The sequence below is a fragment of the Stenella coeruleoalba genome (assembly GCF_951394435.1).
Source record: "Stenella coeruleoalba genome assembly, chromosome: 13".
NCBI classification, from domain to species: domain Eukaryota; kingdom Metazoa; phylum Chordata; class Mammalia; order Artiodactyla; family Delphinidae; genus Stenella; species Stenella coeruleoalba.
The window spans coordinates 23,578,173-23,602,902 of record NC_137159.1 but is presented as its reverse complement, the minus strand read 5'-3'; the positions used below and the strand labels follow the sequence as shown (position 1 = coordinate 23,602,902).

General features: G+C 36.4%; 1 pseudogene across 1 annotated transcript; it reads left to right on the top strand.

Annotated features, from left to right (window-relative positions):
• The first annotated feature begins 4,605 nt into the window (after positions 1 to 4,605).
• On the top strand, positions 4,606 to 5,180 carry LOC307195701 (pleckstrin homology domain-containing family B member 2-like; annotated as a pseudogene). The gene has a single exon. The product of its transcript is annotated as a pleckstrin homology domain-containing family B member 2-like (transcript).
• Positions 5,181 to 24,730: the final 19,550 nt, after the last annotated feature.

Here is a 24,730-nt window from a genome sequence, read left to right as displayed (position 1 = left end):
AAGTCCAATGATTATTAGTATTCAAGGCACACAATGCTAGTCAAAATATAGAAAGTTCAGAGCAGTTTGGTAACCTGGAAAACAGGGAAATGAAAAGTGTACTGTGTACGTATGATAAAATAGCATTCAATATAAAAAAGACAAATGTTCCAATACAAAAATGTAAAAAGTATGTAAACATTAATGACACAAATGAAATAACCAATAAAATATCAAATACTCAACCATACTATTAACCAAAGACACACAACTTAAAACAAGAGATATTATTTTCACATATCAAATGGGAAAAATTTTAAAAGAATGTCGGTGAAACTGTGAAAAAAATGGGCTCACACATACACTGCTCATAGGAGGCAAAAATTGGACATTTGTTATTAAAAATTGAGCATTAATTATCATTAAAAATGTATTTGGAATTTAGCTTCAACTGTTTTACACTTCTCCTTCCCATATTTCATTTGAAATACTATCAAAATAGGGAAAAAATAGTGGATTAGTGAAAAGTTAAAATAGGGAGGAAATTGACCCTCTCTTTTCTTATGAGTGACATGTGATTAGGGTAAATCTTAATGAAATCTATCTATATTAAGGGAGACTAGCTACTTTTTATAAATATATAGTTGGAGTTAGCTGTCACTTCTATGGATTCAGATGCAGAGAGAAATGTCCTCTGCTTAGAAATGGCCCATAGGTTCAAAGTTGTGCTCTAAAGTATGTGAGAAAATTTATACATTGCCACTCTTTTTCTTTTTTCAGTCAATAACTTCAACACCATAGTGTGGTTTTGCTTATCACTTCCAAGTGACAAACAGGTAATAGTCATCTTTTGGGGGGACACAAATAGGTAAATATGAGTGAGGAAGAAGTGAGAGCAATGGGTCTAGATAGAGGGAGAAGAGAGAACACAAAGAGAGGAATCCAAAGATGGTCAAAGTGTGATTTACAGTTTTTCCAGTCTCAATTTTATTTTTATATTTGCCCTTTATGACTTTTTGATGACTTAGATTTAATGCATATTCCCAAAATCTAAAATTGTATTATAAAAAATATCTTATTAAAATGAATATATATATATATATCTTACCTCATTTAATCCTCAACTCCCCTTTCGGGTGGGGCTTTTAACCTCATTTTACAGATAAGAAGAATGAAGCCATACAGAAGTAAGAGGAAAAATAAGGCCTAAAATCAATTTCTTATTAATGGATAATTGGAAATATCCATGTTGACTGGATATTTGATGATAAATTATTTTACATTTTAAATCTAATACTGATATTTTGGTTAAGTTAATGAGTTCTCATTTTTGAAATTACATACTGAAATATTAACATATGAAATGATAAGATTTCTCAGATACATTCAAAAAATTTGAAGGAGGAATGTTGGAAGGGGGTGAGGCTAGGCTAGGACTGGCCAAGGTTGATGGTAGCTGAATTCAGGTGGTAGGTAGATGGGAATTTTTCATACAAAACTATTTATGCATATGTTCAAAATTATCCATTATGAAAGCTAAAACAATATCAATACTAAATATTTCCATCTCCAAACCCCATGCTTTAAAACACGCACAATAATTTTTTTATTAATATTTACTTGAAAAAGAATCACCATTTCTGTTTCTCTCCTTGTTTTTTGTTCCATCTTTACGTCAGCAAAAGTTGAATTAAATTATTTCTTTATCTATTACTATATAATTTAGTTTTTAACTGAAGTTTCACAAATAAGCAAAGAAACAAACAAACCATGTATCATCTCCAATAATGTTGTTTAGAGTTGGTGAGTCCCAGGCTAAAAGTATGTTACCATTATTTCTATTGACAAGGAGGGTTAAACTGTTTTAGAAGAAAGATTATTTGATTATAATGTCTCTTAACCTCCACTTCTGAAGTCATTGAACATCTTACTTAGTGATGGATTACTGTTGTGTAAAGGTTTTAACGAGAAAATCTGGTGTAATGCTACCAAACCCATACACACTGTGTAGTTGGATTTCAGCCTAGAGGTTGCTTAGTCATTTTTAAAAACAGAATATATTCCCTTCATTTGGAGAAATGACAATTGGATTCTTTAGTTACCAATTAAAAGGCAGTGGTAAAGCGTAGGGAAAGACATGCTGGCAGGGCTTGCTTTAAGCAGAGGTATGGTGAGTTTGCAAATGTGAATTAATTTTAGTGATGCAAGTGAGAATCCCGGCCCCCAAATCTATAACTTCAGCTCCTCTATTATAGTCTGTTTTGATGTCAGAGAATTAAAGATTCATGATTTATAAAACAAAAGTCTGAATGTGAAAAAACCTGACTGTAAAGAAATTAAAATACAATCAAGTTGATAAAACCAATGCATATAAGACAATTGAAAAACCACAATAAATAAGAAATTAAAGTGTATGTAACAAACTAAAAAGCACAGGGTCTACTGTGGACAGCAATGTGAGTGGCAGCTCCCTGTAGACATGTGAAGAAGAATCCTCCCCAGGAGGCAATTCTCAACTGGAGGCTGTAGATGGACCATGGGATCAGATCACACCAGCAGATGCACTGAGGTGGAAGTGAGCGTTGAGGATACTAAAAAATGCATTCCTTAGTATGCAGGCATTTTTCTATAAAATTCAAGTACTGTCTGGGGAGCTTAGATGAATTTTTTTCAGTCTTTTTATCTCAAAAATGAAACAGCTATTTATAAAGTTGTCTATGTGACAACATTCTCCACATGAACGGTGCAGAAACAACTAGAGCTTTGATAAGGAAATAGGACAGAAAAACTCCTAAATATGATTGGGGTTCAGTGCTCTAGTGCAGGAGGACATCTCAGAAGCTAGGCATCATGGGAGGCACTGGAAATTTGGAAGAAAGCTGATAAGGCAGTGAGGTAATTCCAAAACTGGGAAATTGCAGAGACCAGAGTGATATGAGTGAGGTACTTAGGGGGCAAAATTTAAGGTTGCACTCATTTTCAGGGGCTGACCCCACACTTGTACCACCCTGATGAGGACTTCCTTAATATTTGTGCCCTAGGTGCCTTCCTCCCTTCTGTTTGTCCTGATTCATGTGCCATTAAAAAACGTCAACTAGAGTAACATTCTTCTCAAAACTAAGGCTATGTGTTCTGTATAATTGTATTTGTACAGATTTTATCAGATTTTCTCCCTCTCTCTCTCTCTCTGTCACCTATCTCTCTTTATCTATTATCTATCTATCATCTATCTATCTATCTATCTATCTATCTATCTATCACCTATATATCTGTTGACAGGAAAACCATTCAATAATGCTATACTAATTCAGCACAGAAAAAAAGATAAACACTTAATTACAAATATTTCTGGATAATTAGAATATTTAGTTGGTTTGCCTGTTCTGTACTGTTAGATTCAAATACTAATAAATATTTTCACTTTTTCCTCAACTATATACTAAGAATAGCTTTGTATGTTGGAAACACAAAATTGGATCTACCTAGAAACCTTCCTCAATTTAACACACTGTTTAGTAGGTGAAAGATAAAGATTTTGTAAAAAAGTAAAATTTCAGCTAGATTTTGAAGGACAAATGGACAACTACTTATTAGATCAGTGCTTTCCAGATAGACCAGGTATCAAGAACCAACTAGGAACATTTTATTTTAAGTGAAGTCCTTAAAAAGGTATAAATAAATAATTTATTAATTCTTATTTTCATGACAGATGTATCAGGGAAAGATTGTAAGTTTTGTAAAATAATATGTTTTGAACTTCTATCCATCTATCACCTCACTCCCAACGTACTTGTGTCTCCTTGTCAACACAAACAGTTTGTATTGAAAATTCTACTGCACTTAATATGTTCTCTTTGGAATAAGCTGTCCAACAAAAAGATGCGTTCTGTAGCAATGGCCACAAATTTAATATTAGGGAGATTTTTATAATAGTACTTAAAATTCTAAAATAAATACTGCTTTCATTTTATAATTTCCACATGAAAGTAACTTTCCTGTTCTTCATCATCTCTTCTGCAGCACCCTGCCTCCATTTTTAATATAGATTTTCTCCCATTTCTCCCAAAGGTATTTATCACTGCCTTTCTATGTTTATGAAAGGTGTATGGCCAGAAGGATAGGTTGAGTTTCTATAAAAATTATTTTAATTTTATTATTTTCTAAGTTACTTTTATAAAATAAAATTCTGTTTGAAAAAGAAAAGAAAAAATGTCATTGGCTTAATTAAAAGGGAGAATAAATATTCTCGTGTATTTTAATATTCTGTTTCATACATATTTGTAAATATTCTACATTTGCACAATTTTGTTTATCTTTATTAAGTACTTTATAAGAAAATTTATTGATTATGCATATTAACTTTTGTCAATTTCAGAATTAGATACCCATTAGATATTTAATGGAATTTCATTAAAACTTTAAGTTAATTTATTTTAAAAATTGACAACTAGGGCTTGAGGCAGTCGGAGCCGAGGAGCCGGGCAGCGTCCTTGCACTCCTGCCCTACTTTGGTGCGTGGCTGCGGCCGGAGGATTTGCAGGTGAAAATACAGCGTTCGTGAAGAGTGGTAGGTTGCTGAGACAGAGTACTATTTTGAAGCGCTGGAAGAATTGGTTCGACCTGTGGTCAGATGGTCACCTGATGACCAAACTTGGTAGAGTGTAGAGAATAAGGTCCACATGCCAGTGGACTGCATCAACATCAACACGGGACATGAATGTCGGGATATTCGGCCTCCAGATGGGAAGCCGAAAGACTGTCTGCTGCAGATTGTTTGCCTAGGTGGGAAAACCATCAGTCTTTGTGCAGAAAGCACAGATGATTGTTTGGTCTGGAAATTTACACTTCAGGATTTCAGGACAAACACAGCTCATGTTGGCTGTGAAGTCATGTATGATGAGACTGCCTTGGCTTCCTCCCCACCTCCTTACATAGCCTATGCTGCACCAAACCCTGATGCCTATGGTTATGGTCCATACAGTGGTGCATACCCGCCAGGAACTGAAGTTGTATATGCTTCAAATGGGCAGGCTTATGCTGTACCCTACCAGTACCTGTATGCCGGACTTTACGGACAGCAGCCTACCAAACAAGTCATCATTTGTGAGCGGTATCGAGACAATGACTGTGACCTGGCGCTGGGCATGCTGCCTGGAACAGCCATAGGCATGGCCTTAGGATCTCTGTTCTGGGTCTTCTAGAGTCCTTGGAACCTGGATGTGCATAGCTTCTGATACCCTGGGTGCAATAATATAATTTGCAGGGCATTTCTGTTTGTTATAAATGTTTTTAATAATAGTTTTAGTAGTTCTTTTGAAAGTAGTGACATCATACTTATAACTAATCCATATAAGTACCACAGAGAAGGCTTTGGACTGCTGTTTAGCTAAAATGTAGACTATTTGGGGGCACTGGCTCATTCTAGGAGTTTTTTTATGGAACTCTCAGAATACCTTATTTGAACACACCTGTTTGTAAAGGCCATTTTCTTTTTAGAGTTAGGCCTTAGTGCTTAAGGGATAATTTATTTTAGTGTTACGCTAGTAATATGGTGATGTATGAGTGAGTGAGTGATTGTGGCAAGAAGAACTGCAGCTGTCTTGGTTTAATGTCAGACTTTGAAACCTCAGACTAGAACTGGTTGCATGTTACTTCAGGAGTTGTAGGATGGAACCTTCCTGAGGCAGCCATGTGATATCCCCACAGCCTCTGGGGCTCTGCAGACTTTCAGCAAAGCTGACTGCTCAGGATGATGGGCGGGATGGCAGATCCCACCCCCCCTTTAAAATATGCTCTTTCATTTTATTCTTACTAGTTTGTTTTTGGTAGTGATCCTTGGAAAACATCCCAAATTAGGAGTAGACTTGAGTCTCAGCATTTTAGGGCTTTATCATTTAAAACTTGAACAAGGCAAAACAATTACAAACAAGTGCGTGGAGGTAGATCTGCTATATTCAGAGGCATCATGTTTTTTAGTGTTTGCTTTGAGTGTTTTTATTGCCACTTCAGCCTACTTATAGCTTATTTTTCTACTTGTTGAGAAAGTAATATTAGGAGAATGGTGAGGAAAGAGGAATGAGAGCCATAGTTACAGTGTTACTGTTTCAGGGGATTGAGCTTCTCTGAGGATCCTCTTTTCCACCCTTCTGAAGGCTCTTAAAGAGCCCATTTCCTGTCCTGTGCAGGACTGGGCACTGTGGCTGTCCCTGAGCACTGGGGTGCCTGGAGCCCTGGTGGTGGCATGGTGGGGGAGAGTCAGGTTACAGATTTGCAGCCTAAGGACATGAATGACCTGTGCAAGGTATTACCCCACCTGACCAGGACACTAGCCTTGTTTTTATTCTTCCTTCAAATGTCACAGAGAAGCTTAAACAATTTAACTTGAGCCCCAGCTATGTGTGAAGCTCTGGAAAACTGAGAGTCACGTATTTTTGTTATTTCTTATTTCTTTATTTATGTAAATTTTAAAATTTCAATTATTCCAGTTTTCTGTCTTGCATGCTTTAAAAAATTTACTTTTTACAAAGGCAGTTAAGCACATTGAAGATCTCTACCCCTATACCCCATGTGGCCCTATTTTCCACAAAATACACTCGTAGTAGCACAAATTCTGGTTTTATTCCATGTGGCCAGTTACATACATAGTCATTTTTTTCACTGATCAACCCACTCCATCTCTAAGGCAGACTTAAATAGATCTATCTCCGTATGAAACCAGATGCCAAATGAACTTTGTGGTGACCACAGGTCTGTTTTCCTAGCCAATTCTATTGCACTTGTTGACACTGGAGAGTTTGTTTCCAGCTGAAAAGTATACTTAGCTGTCATCTCTTTGGATGTTTGACATGTGGAAAGTTGTCAGATGTGATGTGTGACAACACTGTTTTTTTTGTTTTTGTTTTTTAACATCTTTATTAGAGTATAATTGCTTTAAAATGGTGTGTTAGTTTTTGCTTTATAACAAAGCGAATCAGTTATACATATATATGTGTTCCCATATCTCTTCCCTCTTGCGTCTCCCTCCCTCCCACCCTCCCTGTCCCACCTCTGTAGGTGGTCACAAACCACCGAGCTGATCTCCCTGTGCTATGCAGCTGCTTCCCACTAGCTATCTACACTGGTTTTGATGGCTAGAATTGTTGCTTTAGTTATTTTACATCGTATGTAATAAGAATGGTTTTGTTCAGGTGGTAATCATTATTTGAGCTGTATGCCTTACTTACAAAATACTAAACTCAGTTTTTAATGTTGCTTTGGGGTATTAATTTTGAACTTGGAACCACAGATATTGAGTTATGTCAGTGAAATGCCCTTGAAGCAGATGGTCTCCCGGTGTTCCCCTGGCTTCCCTCTGACAGAAGAGGGAGAGCTATGGACTGAAGCTTGGGCACACATGTGCCCCCCAATCTCCAGTCCCTGTCCCCAGTGGGGCCAGCCCCACTGGGCAACTATAGTTGAGTCTTGAAGTTCACTGTCACTAGTGACTTGATCCTGAGAGGAAATACATACTCAGTATAAAGATGGGCTGAGATACTTCATTTCCCTGGACCCAACTCTCGTAGATGCCAGCACTTAGGTAATCCAAAATCATGAAGTTAGGTGAGTTGGAAAGAACTTGTTCAGGTTTAGTCAGTATTTTACTTCCATGTGTACTTTTAACTAGTTGGCCGTTGACATTGCACACATGCCAGTCTGCTTGTTTCTTAGCTCTGTTCTTTTAGTTCCTTGAGTTAACTTCAGGGTCTTAGATGTAAAGAGAAGGGAGAGACCCGTGGTTGTGTTTCAGATCATCATTCATGAAACGGGGCAGACTGGGACGCAAGATATGGATCATGAGAGAAGTTCCTGCCATTGAGACAGAATGACCCACATTTATTTTCTACATTAATTGTGATACTATGTGATCTTTCTTTCTCCTTCCCAAGTTTATGTAGACACCAGCATGGGATGCAGTTCCATTTTTTCCCCTAGGGTTGATCTTTTCTTCTGATTGCTCGCCTGTCTCTAGTATTTGGTTGTGTCCTCAGAACCTATTTTTCCCTGTATATGCAAATTGTGTGTTTATAAGTGATAATGTCAATACATTAAATGATTGTTAACCTTAAAGCATAAAAAAAATTGACATCTAAAATTCTCATATCTCAGTACAAGTAAAAGTCCTTGTAAAGACATTCACTCATCCAGTTGCCCATTCATCAGCAAACATGCTCCCTCTGGCGCATTCAAACAAGGGCATGGGCTCCAATGATTGATAAAGAATTGGTCACCAATCTCAAACAGCTCAAGAAGAGACAGACATTTAAACAAGTAAAATAATAAACAATGCCTGATCAGTAGAATATGAAGTGTAGCAGTTATGTTACAGTGGTGGTCCTGGATCTGAAGAACAGTTGTTATTTTAGTGGGTTGTGAAAGATTTTATGTAGTGGGATATAACTGAGCTTGTGACCTAGGCTAATTCATAGGGGTTGAGATCAAGGGTGAACACAGTGGGTGATAAAATGTGTAAAGGGATCTCCATCTAAGTCAAAAAGACATGGAATAACATGTAGCCTTAACGGATTTGGTTAGAGATTAATGCTACAGGTATGCCATTCTAGATGATGAGGTTGGAAAGGGGAAAAAAAGGATCTATTCATGGGTGATATTTTATGAAATTTTTGAGAAATACAAAGACAGCTCTAGTTAGACATGGAGATGTACTAGCCAATGAAGCAAGAATCAAAGCAGGGCTGAATCTTAGAAAAAATTCAATGCTGGTGGTTTTCCAGAGACCTCATTTATATATTTTTCCTTTTGATTCTTTCTGTTTTTCTTTCTTTCTTTTTTTTTCTTTTTGAGTGGATATATGAGTGACTTTTTCTCCTACTATATTTTGATTTCTTATTGCTGTATACATATTCATGCTATATGTGAACAATATAACTTTTTTTGAGGTTTTAATTTTTATTGGAGTATAGTTTCTTTACAGCATTGTGTTAGTTTCTACTGTGCAGCAAAGTGAATCTGCTATACGTAGACATATATCCCCTCTCTTTTGTATTTCCTTCTCATTTAGGCCACCACAGAGACTGAGTAGAGTTCCCTGTGTTATACAGTAGGTTCTCATTAGTTATCGATTTTATACATAGTATCAATATTGTATATATGTCAATCCTAATCTCCCAATTCATCCCATCCCCCCTTTCCCCCACACTGTTGTCCATAGTGGCTGCACCAAATTAAATTCCCCAAAACAGTGCAAGATGGTTCCCTTTTCTCCACATTCTCAACAACACATTTTATTTGTTGCAAGTTTTAAATAATTGCTATTCTGACAGGCATAAGGTGATATCTCATTGTGGTTTTGATATGCATTTCCCTGATGATTAGTGATGTTGAGTATCTTCTCAAGTGCATGTTAGCCATCTGTATGTCTTCTTTACACAAATATCCATTCAGGTATCCTGCCCATTTTTAAATCAGTTTTTTGTTTTTTCTTTTGATGTTGAGTTGTATGAATTATTTATATATTTTTGATATTGACCCCTTATCAAACATCATTTGTAAATATCTCCTCCTATTTAATATGTTGCCTTTTCTTTTTGTTGTTGGGTTCCTTTGTTATGGAAAGCTTTTTAGTCTGCTGTAGTCCCAGTTGTTTATTCTGCTTTTGCCCTTGTCTGATGAGACAGATCTCCCCAAAATATTGCTATGCTATATGTCAAAGAGCTTACTGCTATATCTTTTTCTAGGAGTCTTATGGTTTCATGTCTTATACTTATGTCTTTAAACTGTCTTATTTTTGTACATGGTGTAAGAAAGTGGTCTATACTACTTTCATTCTGTTACATGTAGCTGTCCAATTTTGCCAACACCATTTATTGAAGAGATTGTCTTTTTCCCTATTGTATATTCTTGCCTCCTTTGTTGTAGATTAATTGACCTTATAAGGATGGGTCTATTTCTAGGGTCTCTATTCTGTTCCATTGATCTATGTGTCTGTTTTTGTGCCAATACCATTATGTTTTAATTACTATAACTTTGTAGTATAGTTTGAAATTAGGCTGCATGATATCTCCAACATTGTCCTTCTTTCTCAAGCTTGCTTTGTCTATTTGAGGTCTTCTGTGTTCCATAAAAATTTTAGGATGATTTGTTCTAGTTCTGTGAAAAATTCCTTTGGTATTTTGGTAGGAATTGAGTTGAGTCAGTAGATATCTTTGAGTAGTATGGACATCTAAACAATACTAATTTTTCCAATCCATGAGCACAGTATACCTTTCCATTTATTTGTGTCATCTTCAATTACTTTCAATGATGTCTTATAATTTATAGTGAACAGGTCTTTTACCTCCTTTATTAAATTTATACCTAGGCATTTTATTCTTTTTTATGCAATTATAAATGGGATTTATTTTCTTAATTTCTCTTTCAAATGGTTAGTTGTTAGTGTAAAAAATGCAACAGGTTTCTGTATATTAATATTGTGTCTCATAAGTTTACAAAATTTATTATTTTTTTTTGGTGGTGTCTTTGGATTTTCCATGTACAGTGACAGAATATAGGCCAATAGTGGCAATTTTGTTTCTTCTCTTCCAATCAGGATGTATTTTATTTCTTTTTCTTGTCTGATTATTGTGGCTAGGATTTCCAATACAATGTTGAATAAAATTCTCAAGAGTGGTCATCCTTGTGCTGTTCCTGGTCTTAAAGGAAAAGCTTTCACTGTTGACTATGTTAGTTGTGGGTCTGTTACATATGACTTTTATTATGTTGAGGTATGTTTCCTCTATACCAACTTCGTTGAGAGTTTTAATCACAAATGGGCACTGAATTTTGTCAAAAGATTTTTCTGCATCTACTAAGATGATCATATGATTTTTAATTACCTCCATTTTGTTAAAGTGATTTATCATACAGATTGATGTGTAGATATTGAAACATCCTTGCATTCCAGTTAACCATGGTGTATGATCCTTCTAATGCATTGTTAAATTTGTTTTACAAATATTTTGTTGTGGATATTTGTATCTATGTTCATCAGGGATATTGTCCTGTAGTTTTCTGTTCTTCCACTGTTTTGTTTGGTTTTAGAATAAGGGTAATGCTGGCCTCATAGAACAAGTTTGGAAGCATTCTTTTCTCTTCAATTTTTTAGAATGGTTAAGAAGGATAGGTGTTAACTCTTCTTTAATTATTTTGTAGAAGCCATTTGGTCCTGGATTTTTGTTTGTTGGGTTTTTAATTACTCATTCAGTTTCATTGTTAGTAATCGGTATGTTCAAATTTTTGATTTTTTCCTGATTCATTCTTCTAAGATTGTATGTTTCTATGAATTTATCCATTTCCTTTAGTTTGTCCAATTTTTTGCCATATAATTATTTATAGTAATCTCTTATGCTTGTTTGTAATTCTGTGGTATTGATTGTAATGTCTCTTTTTTCATTTTGAATTTTATGTATTTGGGCCCTCTCTTTTACCTTGTTTAGTTTTTCTAGTACATTGCCAATTTTGTTTATCTTTTCAAAAAGCCAGTTCTGAGTTTTATTAATCTTCTCTAAATGTTTTAAAATTTTAGTCTCTCTTTCATTTATTTCCACTCTGATCATTATTATTTCCCTCCTTCTGCTGACTTTGGGCTTTCTTTGCCCACCTATTCATTGATAAACACCTTTATCATTATGTAATGCTTTTCTTTGTCTTTTGTTACAATCATTGTTTTAAAGTATATTTTGACTGATATGAGTATTGCTACTTCAGCTTTTATTTTATTTTATTTTATTTTTTTGTGGTACGCGGGCCTCTCACTGTTGTGGCCTCTCCCATTGCAAAGCACAGGCTCTGGACACGCAGACTCAGTGGCCATGGCTCATGGGCCCAGCCGCTCCGCAGCATGTGGGATCTTCCCGGACCGGGGTACGAACCTGTGTCCCCTGCATCGGCAGGCAGACTGTCAACTACTGCGCCATCAGGGAAGCCCTATTTTTTCATTTTTATGTGTATGTAATATCTTTTTCCATCCCTCCAATTTTAGTTCATGTATGTCTTTAGTTCTGAGGTAAGTTTCTTTTAGGTCTTGTTATTTATCTACTAATCGACTCTACGTCTTTTGATTGAAGTATTTAGACAGTTTACATTTATAGTGATTATTGATAGGTATGCACTTATTGCCATTTTGTTAATTATTTTCTGGTTGTTTTTGTAGCTCTTCTCTATTCTTGTACACTTCTCTTGTTCTCTTCCATGGAAGTTTGATTTTCTTTAGTGTTTTTTTGGTTTCCTTTACTTACTGTGTATATATTGCAGGGTTTTGGTTTGTAGTTACCATGTAGTTTATATATATATATAATAGTTTATCTTAGCTGATATTCACTTAAATTTGACTGCAAATTAAGTTAATTTTAGTTGTGATTTTTCTTATATAAATCTCCAGTTCATTATTATTTTAAAGCTGGTTTCCATTTTGGTGGTGCCACTGGAGGACTCTGGGAGGCTTCACGCCAGGGAGTACTTCCCAGAATTGCGGCCAGTGTCCTTATACTCACAGTGAACAACAGCCACACCCCCAACTTTGCAGGAGACCCTCAACACTAGCAGCTTCCATGGACCCCTGATTGCTGCTTGAGGAGAACTGCCCTGTGGACTTGACTGACCAACTATTGCAATATAAGGAGCCGTGTGGACGAAAGGCTCTTGGTGCTCCAGCCAGGAGTCACTGCTGTGTCTCTGCAGTGGGAAAGCCAACTTCAGGACACTGAGCCTCAAGAGACCTCCCAGCTCCGCATAATATCAAATGGTGAATATCTCCCAGAGATCTCCATCTCAACACAAAGACCCAGTTTCACTCAACAACCAGCAAGCTACAATGCTGCATGCCCTATGCCAAACAACTAGCAAGACAGGAACACAGTCCCATCCATTAGCAGAGAGGCTGCCTAAAATCATAATAAGGACACAGACACACAAAACACACCACCAGATGTGGAACTGCCCACTAGAAAGACATGATCCAGCCTCATCCACCAGAACACAGGCACTAGTCCCCTCCAACAGGAAGCCTACACAACCCACTGAACCAACTATAGCCACTGGGGACAGACACCAAAAACAACGGGACCTACAAACCTGCAGCCTGCAAAAAGGAGACCCCAAACACAGTAAGGTAAGCAAAATGAGAAGACAGAAAAACACACAGCAGATGAAGAAGCAAAGTAAAAGCCCACCAAGCCTAACAAATGAAGAGGAAATACACAGTCTACCTGGAAAAGAATTCAGAATAATGATAGTAAAGATGATCCAAAATCTTGGAAATAGAATAGAGAAAATGCAAGAAACATTTAACAAGGACCTAGAAGAACTAAAGAGGAAACAAGCAATGATAAACAACAAAATAAATGAAATTAAAAATACTCTAGAAGGGATCAAAAGCAGAATAACTGAGGCAGAAGAACGGATAAGTGACCTGGAAGATAAAATAGTGGAAATAACTACTGCACAGCAGAATAAAGAAAAAAGAATGAAAGGAACTGAGGACAGTCTCGGAGACATCTGGGACATTAAACACACCAACATTTGAATTATAGGGGTCCCAGAAAAAGAAGAGAAAAATAAATGGACTGAGAAAATATTTGAAGAGATTATAGATGAAAACTTCCTTAAAATGGGAAAGGAAATAGTTAATCAAGTCCAGGAAGCACAGATTGTCCCATACAGGATAAATCCAAGGAGAAACATGCCAAGACACATATTAATCAAACTATCAGAAATTAAATACAAAGAAAACATATTAAAAACAATAAGTGAAAAACAACAAATAACACACAAGGGAATCCCCATAAGGTTAACAGATGAACTTTAAGCAGAAACTCTGCAAACCAGATGTGAGTGGCAGGACATATTTAAAGTGATGAAGGAGAAAAACCTACAATCAATATTACTCTAACTAGCAAGGATCTCATTCAGATTTGATGGAGAAGTTAAAACCTACACAGATAAGCAAAAGCTGAGAGGGTTCAGCACCAACAAACCAGCTTTACAACAAATGCTAAAGGAACTTCTCTAGGCAAGAAACACAAGAGAAGGAAAAGACCTACAATAACGAACCCAAAACAATTAAGAAAATGGGAATAGGAACACACATATCGATAATTACCTTAAATGTAAATGGATTAAATGCTCCCACCAAAAGACACAGACTGGTTGAATGGATACAAAAACAAGACCCATATATATGCTGTCTACAAGAAACCCACTTCAGACCTAGGGACACATACAGACTAAAAGTGAGGGGATGGAAAAAGATATTCCATGCAAATGGAAATCATAAGAAAGCTGGAGTAGCAATTCTCATATCAGACAAAATAGACTTTAAAATAAAGACTATTAGAAGAGACAAAGAAGGACACTACATAATGATCAAAGGATTGATCCAAGAAGAAGATATAACAATTGTAAATATTTATTCACCCAACATACGACCACCTCAATACATAAGGCAAACACTAACAGCCACAAAAGGGGAAATCGACAGTAATACAATCATAGTAGGAGTTTTAACTCCCCACTTTCTCCAATGGACAGATCATCCAAAATGAAAATAAATAAGGGAACACAAGCTTTAAATGACACATTAAACAAGATGGACTTAATAGATATTTATAGGACATTCCATCCCAAAACAACAGAATACACATTTTTCTCAAGTGCTCATGGAACATTTTCCAGGATAGATCATATCTTGGGTCACAAATCAAGCCTTGGTAAATTTAAGAAAATTGAAATCATATCAAGTATCTTCTCTGACCACAATGCTATGAGACTAGATATCAATTACAGGAAAAGATCTGTAAAAAATACAAACACGTGGAGGCTAAACAATACACTACTTAAAAACCAAGATATCACTGAAGAAATCAAAGAATAAATAAAAAATACCTAGAAACAAATGACAATGGAGACATGATGACTCAAAACCTATGGGATGCAGCAAAAGCAATTCTAGGAGGGAAGTTTATAGCAATAAAATCCTACCTTAAGAAACAGAAAATATCTCAAACAAACAACCTAACCTTGCACCTAAAGCAATTAGAGAAAGAAGAAGAACAAGAAGAACAAAAAAAAAAAAAAAAAAAAAAAAAAAAAAAAAGCAGAAGGAAAGAAATCATAATCAACAGTTCAGAAATAAATGAAAAAAATGAAGAAAATGATAGCAAAGATCAATAAAACTAAAAGCTGGTTCTTTGAGAAAATAAATAAAATTTATAAACCATTAGCCAGACTCATCAAGGAAAAAAGGGAGAAGACTCAAATCAATAGAATTAGAAATGAAAAAGAAGTAACAACTGACACTGCAGAAATACAAAGGATCATGAGAGACTACTACAAGCAACTCTATGGTAATAAAATGGACACTCTGGAAGAAATGGATGAATTCTTAGAAATGCACAGCCTGCTGAGACTGAACCAGGAATAAATAGAAAATATGAAGAGATGAATCACAAGCACTGAAATTGAAACTGTGATTAAAAATCTTTCAACAAACAAAGCCCAGGACCAGATGGCTTCACAGGAGAACTCTATCAAAGATTTAGAGAAGAGCTAACACCTATCCTTCTCAAATTCTTCCAAAATGTAGCAGAGGGAGGAACACTCCAAACCTCATTCTATGAGGCCACCATCACCCTGATACCAAAATCAGACAAAGATGTCACAAAGAAAGAAAACTACAGGCCAATATCACTGATGAACATAGATGCAAAAATCCTAAACCAAATACTAGCAAACAGAATGCAACAAAACATTAAAAGGATCATACACCATGATCAAGTGGGCTTTATTCCAGGAATGCAAGTATTCTTCAATATATACAAATCAATCAACGTTATACACCATATTAACAAGTTGAAGGTAAAAAAAACATATGATCTCTCAATAGATGCAGAGAAAGCTTTTGACAAAATTCAACACCCATTTTTGATAAAAAAAAAAAAACCTGCAGAAAGTAGACATAGAGGGAACTTTCTTCAACATAATAAAGTCCATAAATGACAAACCCACAGCCAACATCATCCTCAATACTGAAAAAATGAAACCGTTCCACTACGATCAGGAACAAGACAAGGTTGCCCACTCTCACCACTGTTATTCAACATAGTTTTGGAAGTTTTAGCCACAACAATCAGAGAAGAAAAGGAAATAAAAGGAATCCAAAACAGAAAAAAAGAAGTAAAGCTGTCACTGTTTGCAGATGACATGATACTCTACATAGAGAATCCTAAAAATACTATCAGAAATCTACTAGTACTAATCAATGAATTTGGTAAAGTAGCAGGATACAAAATTAATTCACAGAAATCTCTGGCATTCCTATACACTAATGATGAAATATCTGAAAGTGAAATTAAGAAAAGACTCCCATTTACAATTGCAGCAAAGAGAATAAAATATCTAGGAATAAAACTACCTAAGGAGACAAAAGACCTGTATGCAGAAAATTATAAGACACTGATGAAAGAAATTAAAGTTGATACAAATAGATGGAGAGATATACCATGTACATGGATTCGAAAAATAAACATTGTGAAAATGACTCTGCTACCCAAAGCAATCTAGAGATTCAATGCCATGCCTATCAAAACACCAATGGCATTTTTCAGAGAACTAGAACAAAAAATTTCACAATTTGTATGGAAACAAAAAAGAACCCAAATAGCCAAAACAATCTTGAGAATGAAAAATGGAGCTGGAGGAATCAGGCTCCCTGACTTCAGACTATACTACAAAACTACCGTAATCAGGACAGTATTGTACTGGCACAAAAACAGAAATATAGATCAATGGAATTGGTTAGAAAGCCCAGAGATAAACCCACGCACATATGAACACCTTATCTTTGCCTAAAAGGGAAAGAATATACAGTAGAGAAAAGATAGGGTCTTCAATAAGTGGTGCTGGGAAAACTGGACAGGTATATGTAGCAGTATGAAATTACAACACTCCCTAACAGCATATGCAAAAATAAACTCAAAATGGATTAAAGACCTCAGTATAAGACCAGACACTCTCAAACTGTTAGAGGAAAACTTAGGCAGAACACTCTATGACATAAATCACAGCAGATCCTTTATGACCCACCTCCTAGAGAAACGGAAATAAAAACAAAAAGAAACAAATGAGACCTAATGAAAGTTAAAACCTTTTGCACAACAAAGGTAACCATAAACAAGACCAAAAGATAACACTCAAAACGGGAGGAAATATTTGCAAATGAGGCAACTGACAAAGGACTAATCTCCAAAATTTACAAGCAGCTCATGCAGCTCAATAAAAAAAAAAAACAACAAACAACCCAATGCAAAAATAGTCAGAAGACCTAAATAGACATTTCTCCAAAGAAGACATACAGATTGCTAACAAATACATGAAAGAATGTTCAACATCATTAATCATTAGAGAAATGCAAATCAAAACTACAATGATATATCAGCTCACACCAGTCAGAATGGCCATCATCAAAAAATCTACAAACAGTAAAACAGTAAATGCTGTAGTTGGTGTGGAGAAAAGGGAATCCTGTTGCACTGTTGGTGGGAAGTTAAATTGATACAGCCACTATGGAGAACAGTATGGAGTTTCCTTAAAAAACAAAAAATAGAATTACCATGTTACCCAGTAATCCCACTAGTGGGCATATACCCTGAGAAAACCATAATTCAAAAAAAGTCATGTACCACATTGTTCATTGCAGCTCTATTTACAATAGCCAGGATATGGAAGCAATCTAAGTGTCCATCAACAGATGAATGGATAAAGAAGATGTGGCACATATATACAATGGAATATTACTCAGCCTTAAAAAGAAACAAAATTGAGTTATTTGTAATGAGGTGGATGGACCTAGAGTCTGTCATACAGAGTGAAGTAAGTCAGAAAGAGAAAAACAAATACCGTATGCTAACACATATATATGGACTCTAAGAAAAAAAAAAAAAGTCATGAATAACCTAGGGGTAACACAGGAATAACGACACAGTCCTACTAGAGAATGGACTTGAGGACATGGGGAAGGGGAAGGGTAAGCTGTGACAAAGTGAGAGAGTGACATGGACATATATACACTACCAAATGTAAAATAGATAGTGAGTGGGAAGCAGCTGCATAGCACAGGGAGATCAGCTCGGTGGTTTGTGACCACCTAGAGGGGTGGGAAATGGAGGGTGGGAGGAAGGGAGACACAAGAGGAAAGAGATATGGGAACATATATATATGTATAACTGATTCACTTTGTTATAAAGCAGAAACTAGCACACCATTGTAAAGCAATTATACTCCATAAAGATGTTAAAAAAAATAACTGGTTTCCATTACTATTTTATTTTATTTGACACCCACGAAATTATATTTGTATAACTTAGGCTTAGGATTTCTAAACTATTTTCATTCATGTGACTGTTAGTAGCAGTTTCAAAAAAAGGAAATAAAAACTTTTCCTTATGGACAAATGTTTGGGGAACATGTGCTTATACTAAGTGCAAATGTTTAATTACAGTAAAATATTTGAAATGTTAAAAGTTTTACATACTAATAGACTTTATTTTTATTGCAGGGCAGAAAAGAGTATGCAAGATTTTGGAAAATTATTTCATGAGAGCACCCTCCTTGATGGGCATGCTTTCTACCAAATATTTTGAGGAATCCTAGTTACCAAATACCCACTGGTAAAAGTTCTGACAAGAAAAATATGTATTCTCTGCCAGACCTCATGTTTCCCCCAGATACTGTTTTTATATCAAAATTTACCTTTATGAAACAGAATATAAATAAAGAAACAGAATGTAAACAAAGCTTTACTTTTCAGGATTAAATAATAGTACAGAGTTTTAATCAGGGTTTAATAAGTGTTTTGAGAGTACTAGTAATAAATGTTTTGAGAATGGTGTAGAGATGGTGGTGCAAAGGTGAGTAGGTTGAATTAAGGAAAGGCAATCATGTGGAGGGCTATTTCTCTTTTAATAAGGTTCTTGCCTTTGTGTTCAAGTCATGCATTATCAATGTGATCCTCCTCTTCCATCCTTCTTTGAGACAGCATGACTCCTCTTCTTAAAAAAATAAAAATATCTCAGCTGTGATGTAATGTTTCTTCTGTGAATTAAGGAAGGCTGAAAACACAAAGTTGGAATATTTCCTGTTTTGTGAAAATATATAAATATATCCTACAGAAGAAATTGTCCAAAATAAATTCTATGCATTTGTAAGAATAATGATGGGAGGAAAAGTCTTCTTAATATGAATGCATTGGGCTTCCCTGGTGGCACAGTGGTTGAGAACCTGCCTGCCAATGCAGGGGATATGGGTTCGTGCCCCAGTCCAGGAAGACCCCACATGCCATGGAGCAGCTGGGCCTGTGAGCCATAGCCACAGAGCCTACACGTCCGGAGCCTGTGGTCTGCAATGGGAGAGGCCACAGCAGTGAGAAACCCTTATACCGAAAAAAAAAAAAAAAAAGAATGTATTTTTATACTTCTATAAAAGGTGACTTAAAAAATCTTTTGCACAAAAAGTATAATCATGATGATCAGTAATCTCTACCAAATTATTTAGAAAATAAGTTCCAAAAGTAAACTTTCCTAATTTTTTAATGAAATCAAAACAACTTATTTACAAATACTTGCAACTAGATTATAATCTCCTTGTATTTAAGTCTGTATTACAATTTCCTTTATTTCACAGTATTTACAATAATGTTCAGCAATCCCTTAGAGGTTCAAACAATTTTCTGAAAAGAAGAAAAAAAGAAGTGCTAATGATATGTTCCTTTCATACAAAGAAGTGATTTACAATAATATTTTCCCTTCTTATTCACATGAAAAGTATAGTGATTGACAGAGGCTGGTAAAAGGAGTTGAATCTTAGAGCATAAGTATGAATGATGATGGAGCGAATATGTCCTCATGCACATAGTGACAATCATTTGGTACTAGTGGATAATTATTAGCACTTGAATTTTGAAGTCTCCACTATTTTATATCCTTCTCAATCTAATTTCAATTTTCCAATTTTTTATCTGAAAAATCTTCAAGTTAAACATATTATTCTAGACGTTTCTGAGTTCTCCTGCTCTATCCAAACCCTTTGTGCCCATCTGTATTTCATGCCATATCTTTTTCTTTCTTTACAATCATTCACATCTTATCTACCTTTCAAGACCTACCAAAAGTTCAATATGTTCCATGAAGAGATGTATTTAACAGAAACTCAGTGAATAGGAAGCAGTTGTGCTGTAGACAGATCAGAAAATGACAGTGTAGCAAGACCATGGATTAGGACTAAGAAAAGTAGATTCAAATATTGGTTACATTAATAATTCAGTGATGTAAAGCAAACTAATGAATAGTTTTAATATTAGGTTTTTCCATTTGGTGGTTGAGAATAAAAATAAGTAGGATCCAAAACTGTTAACAAGATTAAATACCACGTTTAAGTAAGAAATATGAAAGGGTAGGAAAGGGAAGATATGCATATTTCTCCATTATATGTTAAGTATTCTACATGTGGTAGGCCCTTAACACATGTTACTCTTCTCTCCCCACCTCTGCTCAACCAAAGAGCAAGAACGACATCATCATGTCATTAGATGTGTGTGTGTGTGTGTGTGTATGTTTGTACAGATGCTTTGTAGTGCTGGGTCCAGTATTATATACAAAATTTTCTCAATAAATATTCTGTTAATGCTTGACTGATTCTAAGAATTAAATTTGTCAATTCCTAATAATAAAAGGGGAAGTGGAAAAATGAGAGAAAGCTAAAAATGCATCGTATATCACAATTAAGACTTATGGGAGAGGCCTTCAAGATGGCAGAGGAGTAAGATGTGGAGATCACCTTTCTCCCCACAAATACATCAGAAATACATCTACATGTGGAACAACTCCTACAGAACACCTAGTGAAAACTGGCAGAAGACCTCAGACTTCCAGAAATGCAAGAAACTCCCCACGTACCTGGGTAGAGCAAAAGAAAAAAGAAAAAACAGAGACAAAAGAATAGGGGCAAGACCTGTACTTCTGGGAAGGAGCTGTGAAGGAAGAAAAGTTTCCATACACTAGGAAGCCCCTTCACTGGTGGAGACGCTGAGGAGGGGAAGCTTCGGAACCATGGAAAAGAACACAGCAATAGGGGTACAGAGGGCAAAGTGGAGAGATTCCCACACAGAGGATCAGTGCCGACAAGCACTCAGCAGGCTGAGACACTTGTCTGCTCACCCGCCGGGGCTGGTGGGGGCTGGAAGCTGAGGCTCCAGCTTTGGAGGTCAGATCCCAGGGAGAGAACAGGGGGTGGCTGTGTGAACACAGCCTGAAGGGGGCTAGTGTGCCACAGATAGCCAGGAGGGAGTCCAGGAAAATATCTGGAACTGCCTAAGAGACAAGAGACCATTGTTTTGGCGTGTGTGAGGAGAGAGGATTCAGAGCACTGCTTAAACGAGCTCCAAAGACAGGAGCAAGCCACAGCTATCAGCACAGACATGACAGATGGGCATGAAACACTAAGGCTGCTGCTGCAGCCACCAAGAAGCCTGCGTGCAAGCACAGGTCACTATCCACACCACACCTCCCGGGAGCCTGTCCAGCCCTCCACTGCCAAGGTCCCATGATTCAGGGACAACTTCCCCAGGAGAACACATGGCACACCTCAGGCTGTTGCAATGTCATGCTGGCCTCTGCTGTCACTGCCTCACCCCACATTCTGTACCCCTTGCTCTCCCCAGCCTCAGCAAGCCAGAGACCCTTAATTAGCTGCTACTTTAACCCTGTCCAGTCAGAGGAAAGAACAGATGCCCTCAGGTGACATACATACAGAAGTTGGGCAAAATCCAAAGCTGAAACCCAGGAGCTGTGTTAACAAAGAAGAGAAAGGGAAATTTCTCCAAGCAGCCCCAGGAGCAGCTGATTAAAGCTCCACAATCAACTTGATGTACCCTGCATCTCTGGAATACCTGAATAGACAATGAATCATACCAAAATTGAGGTAGTGCACTTTGGGAGCAACTGTAGACTTGGGGTTTGCTTTCTGCATCTAATTTGTTTCTGGTTTTATGTTTTTCTTAGTTTAGTATTTCGAGTTTATTATTGTTGGTAGATTTGTTTATTGATTTGGTTGCTCTCTGCCTTTTTTTTTTTTTAATATATAGATATATTATTTTCCCCTTTTCTGTTTTTGGGTGAGTGCATATGCTTCTTTGTGTGATTTTGTCTGTATAGCTTTGCTTTTGCCATTTGTCCTAGGGTTCTGCCTGTTGTAATTTTTTTCTTTTTTTAAGTATAGTTTTTAGCACTTGTTACCATTGGTGGATTTGTTTTTTGGTTTGGTTGCCTTTTCTTTCTTTCTTTTCTTTTATTACACTTATATATATATATATATTTCTTTTTAAGAATGTTTTGATTTAATTATTTTATTTTATTTCATTTTTTTCTTTCTGTTTTTCCTTTTTTCTCCTTTTCTTTGGAGCCGTGTGGCTGACGGGGTCTTGGTGCTCTGGCCAGGTGTCAGGCCTGTGCTTCTGAGGTGGGAGAGCCAAGTTCAGGCCATTGGTCCACCAGATACCTCTGGGCTCCATGAAGTATCAAAGAGCAAAAGCTCCCCCAGAGTATCTCCATCTCAATGCTAAGACCCAGCTCCACTCAACGACCAACAAGTTACAGTGCTGGACAACCTTTGCCAAATAACTAGCAAGACAGGAACACAAACCCACCCATTGACAGAAAGGTTGCCTAAAATCATAATAAGGTAACAGACACCCAAAAACACACGGCCAGATATGGTCCAGCCCACCAGAAAGACAAAAGCCAGCCTCGTCCACCAGAACACAGGCACTATTCCCTTCCACCAGAAAGCCTACACAACACACTGAACAAACCTTAGCCACTTGGGGCAGACACCAAAAACAACAGGAACTACAAACCTGCAGCCTGTGAAAAGGAGACCCCAAACACAGTAAGTTAAACAAAATAAGAAGACAGAGGAACAAATAGCAGATGAAGGAGCAAGGTAAAAACCCACCAGACCAAACAAATGAAGGAGAAATAGGCCTTCTACCTGAAAAAAAATTCAGAGTAAAGATAGTAAACATGATCCAAAATCTTGGAAATAGAATGGAGAAAATACAAGAAACGTTTAACAAGGACCTAGAAGAACTAAAGAGCAAAAAAAAAAAAAAAAATGATGAACAACACAATAAACAAAATTAAAATTATTCTAGAAGGAAACAAGAGCAGAATAACTGAGGCAGAAGAACGGATAAGAGACCTGGAAGATAAAGTAGTGGAAATAAGTACCACAGAGTAAAATAAAGAAAAAAAGGATGAAAATAATTGAGGACAGCCTCAGAGACCTCTGGGACAACATTAAATGCACCAGCATTCGAATTATAGGGGTCCCAGAAGAAGGTGAGAAAAAGAAAGGTTTTGAAAAAAATATTTGAAGTAATTATAGTTGAAAACATCACAAATATAGGAAAGGCAATAGTCAATCAAGTCCAGAAGCACAGAGACTCTAATATAGGATAAATCTAAGGACAAACATGCCAAGACATATATTAATCAAACTAAAAAAAAATAAATGCAAAGAAAATATATTAAAATCAGCAAGGGGGCTTCCCTGGTGGTGCAGTGGTTGAGAGTCTGCCTGCCGATGCAGGGGACACAGGTTTGTGCCCTGATCTGGGAGGATCCCACATGCAGCAGAGCGGCTGGGCCAATGAGCCATGGCCACTGAGCCTGTGCGTCCAGAGCCTGTGCTCCGCAATGGGAGAGGCCACAACAGTGAGAGACCTGCATACCACAAAAAAAAAAAAAAAAAAAAAAAAAAAAAAAGCAGCAAGGGGAAAAAAAAATAATAATAACATAAAAGGGAATCCCCATAAGGTTAACAGCTGATCTTTCAGCAGAATCTCTGTAGGCCTAAAGGGAGTGGCAGGACTTATTTAAAATGATGAAAGGGAAAAACCTACAACCAAGATTACTCTAACCAGCTAAGAACTCATTCAGATTTGATGGAGAAATTAAAACCTTTAGAGCCAAGCAAAAGCTAAGATAATTAGGCACCACCAAACCAGTTTTATAGGAAATGCTAAAGGAACTTCCCTAGGCAGGAAACACAATGGAAGGAAAAGACATAAAATAAAAAATCAAAAACAATTAAGAAAATGGTAATAAGAACATACATATCAATAACTACCTTAAATGTAAATGGATTAAATGCTCCAATCAAAAGACATAGACTGGCTGAATGGATACCAAAACAAGACCCATATTTATGCTGTCTACAAGAGACCCACTTCAGATCTAGGGACACATACAGACTGAAATTGAGGGGATGGAAAAAGATATTCCATGCAAATGGAAATCAAAAGAAAGCTGGAGTAACAATTCTCATATCAGACAAAATAGACTTTAAAATAAAGACTATTAGAAGAGACAAAGAAGGACGCTACATAATGATCAAGGGATCGATCCAAGAAGAAGATACAACAATTGTAAATATTTATGCACCCAACATAGGAGCACCACAATACATAAGGCAAATACTAACAGCCATAAAAGGGGAAATCGACAGTAACACATTCATACTAGGGGATTTTAACAACCCACTTTCACCAATGGACAGATCATCCAAAATTAAAATAAATAAGGGAACACAAGCTTTAAATGATACATTAAACAAGATGGATTTAATTGATATTTATAGGACATTCCATTCCAAAACAACAGAATAC